Source organism: Schistocerca cancellata, chromosome 8 (genome assembly GCF_023864275.1).
Source record: "Schistocerca cancellata isolate TAMUIC-IGC-003103 chromosome 8, iqSchCanc2.1, whole genome shotgun sequence".
Lineage (NCBI taxonomy): Eukaryota > Metazoa > Arthropoda > Insecta > Orthoptera > Acrididae > Schistocerca > Schistocerca cancellata.
This window is the reverse complement of record NC_064633.1, coordinates 599,783,340-599,786,773: the sequence shown is the minus strand read 5'-3', so window position 1 is coordinate 599,786,773 and position 3,434 is coordinate 599,783,340.

The window sequence follows — 3,434 nt, the reverse complement described above, 5'->3', positions numbered from 1 at the left end:
GTTCATTGAAATCTCTGTTCACTGTAATAAGTTTAGTCTGTGTTTTGCGACCGCACCGCAAAACCTTGCGATTAGTAGACGAAAGGACGTGCGTCTCCAATGGGAACCGAAAACATTTGATCGCGTCATACGTCAACAGATTCCTCCACAGGAAAACACGTCTGATATATTCTATGCGACACTGGTGAAGGCATGTGCGTCACATGACAGGAATATGTTGTCGACCCACCTAACTTGTACACTTGGCAAATGGGTAAAAAGATTCTTCTTCCTTGCCCGATTTAGGTTTTCTTGTGGATGTGATAATCACTCCCAAAATAGTGATGAAAACATAAGAGTTTGTCACATAAACTGAAAATAAAATATTAAATTTTGCACTGGAGGCAGGATTTGAACCGAGGACCTCTCGCTCCGCAGCTGCTCACGCTAACCACGGGACCACTGCGCTCCTGAGATCACGCCCTCCTTGATGTTGCCTATCTTGCGTATGGACTACTCAAATGGTATATTTTACTTATTTTTTCATAGTTCCACACAACTTTTTCCTGTTTTCTCGATTGATCTGTGTTCTGCTTTTCAAGGCCTATCCACTGTGCCAACTTATAACTGAATCTGAGGGGGGTGCGATGGGGAGGCTCCCTTGTAAGGTATGATGTAAGCTTCGCGCAGATATCTTTTGACAGACACACTAATCTCTGCTGCTTATTGTGCTTATACGCATAGTATGAACAACACATTATTAAATTTGTGGGCGCTTTGAGGGTGTACATAGTGAGAAATGTAGTAATCGAAGCTACAACATCTGGCGTCAACAATGTGTCTACCGTGGAATGGCATCGACACAGATTGAGCTGGCATGACAAGTTCGGGTACCTAATTTCCATGCCCGAGTTCTTCAGTCGTAGCAGTTGGCGAGTGATAATGTGTCGGCGTCCCCTGCAACCCATGCCAGATGTTTTCAGTAGGAGAGAGGTCTGGAGATTGCGCTAGCAAGGGCAAAAGTGTAACGCACTTTCTGTCGAGATGGGTCAGGGCTAGCACGAGCACGTGCAGGATGCGGTCTTGCGTTACCTTGCTGAAAGATAACATCGCAGAGACGTTGAAGATGGCCACAAATATAACAGCTGCTGTCCAAAATACTGGCTATGCCAACCGGAGGTGATCGAGTGGTGTACCCAGTGGTATTCCATACCATCACATCAGGTACTGCACCCGAATAACAGTGAACAATACAATGTGGCAACGATCGCTCATCTCTGAGATTCTACATACGGGTACATCCATCGTGATGGTATTCGGGGAACTGGTCCCCATCGGTAAAAACGACGCGGTCCCACTCTTGTGTCCAGAGCTGCCATTGGAGCCAACACTTGGGGCGAGCCTCTCTTGCCACGACAATGGTCACTGTATTGACAGTCTCCATGCTATTGCATACGTCATCGCACACTGTGCGGATTCTGGCCTTGCAGCAAATAAGGCATACGGCGTAGCCGTACAGGTTCTTGCGCTGCCAGGGGAACCACAAGTCTGCCCTCTCAGCCGCTAGCCACGTGGGATCAATGGTTCAAATGGCTCTGAGCACTATGGGACTTAACATCTATGGTCATCAGTCCCCTAGAACTTATAACTATTTAAACCTAACTAACCTAAGGACATCACACAATACCCAGTCATCACGAGGCAGAGGAAATCCCTGACCCCGCCGGGAATCGAACCCGGGAACCCGGGCACGGGTGATCGCTGAGGTAAAATATGCGATTACATTAAAGGTATTACAGTTATTTATTTTTTATTATTAATTCCTTTAACTCCTTATGTCGAGCATAGGGCTGAAACAAAGGATCGCCATGTTGTTCTGTCTTCTGCTAGTATCTTCATTTCTTCCCATCCTATTCCTTGCTGATGGCCTTCTGCTTCGACTGCCCGTCTCCATGTCATTTGGGCCTGCCTCGTTTCCGTCGTCCTTGCGGGGTCCAGTCAAGTGCTTCTCTCGCAATATGTTCATTTGGTCTTCTAAGAGTATGTCCTAACCACATCCACTTCTTGCTTCTGATTTGCAGCTCAATTGGCTTTTGGCTTGTTCTTTCCCAAAGAGTTTCGTTAGAGATGACATTTGGCCACCGTATCCCCAGGATGTTCCTCAGTCATCCCTTGTTGAATGTCTGCAGCTTGTGGATTAACTGTTTTGTCACTTTCCATGTTTCACACCCATAAAGGAGCACACATTTTACATTACTTTCAAATACCCGCAATTTGGTCCTCGGTGATTATATGTTTTGAGGCAACGTAATTCACTGCGCACAAATACCCTTATTGGTCAAGTGAAAATACAGCTTCAGGCATGACGTTTAGGTTTATTACTTCTGCGCTACTGTCTCTAGTTGCATGCATTTTCCAGACTGTGCTCACACATACCACTGACTGTACTTGCACAACTGTATCGTCGTACGAGACAGTGCAGCAGACATGACGTCAAAAACAGTGTTGCATGAAGAGGTAGCTTCTGCTTAAGATGGCGCGCAAATTGTCCAGACTACACTCATTTAATGTTTGATAACGAGAGCACTTGGCGTCTTTTAACAAACTTTAAATATAATTTCAAATATTTTCTGTTGCAACTTCCTGGCAGATTAAAACAGTGTGCCGGACGGAGACTCGAACCCGGGACCTTTGCCTATGTCTCCGCAATATCCTTTCTTTTAGGAGTGCTAGTTCTGCAAGGTTCGCAGGAGAGCTTCCGTAAAGTTTGGAAGGTAGGAGACGAGGTACTAGCAGAAGTAAAGCTGTGAGGACGGGGCGTGGGTCGTGCTTGGGTAGCTCAGTTGGTAGAGCACTTGCCCGCTAAAGGCAAAGGTCCCGAGTTCGAGTCTCGGTCCGGCACATAGTTTTAATCTGCCAGGAAGTTTCATATCAGCGCACACTCCGCTGCAGAGTGAAAAATCTCATTTTCTATAGCATTTCTCGCCACGTGCTTGTCAAATATATAACCCATTAACTCACTTGTGAAGTGATGAGAAGTTTGAAGCACTTTCTGTACCTGTAAGTTCGATTCTTTAAAGAATCGGCAGTTTACTGGTTGTCTCCTAAATAGCAGATCAGGAACAGCAGAAGGCCTGTAACAGTTCCTTGTGGAGTGCTAGATATTACTTCTAATTTACTTTATGACTCTCTGTCAATTACTATGATTTTTCTACGACAGTCCTCACAGGAAATCACGAATCCAGTCGCAAAGACTGCGACGATGCTGCATAGTTACGCAATCATTAGAAGATGCTTGTAAGGAACAGTGCGGAAATCTAGAAATATGGAATCAATTTGAGATCCTCCATTGAAAGAAGTCATTCTTTCGTATGAATATGGAACCAGGTGTTTGACAAAAAAGATATTTCCTCAATCTGCGGTGAGTATGTATCGATAGATCGTTTTTCTTCCAG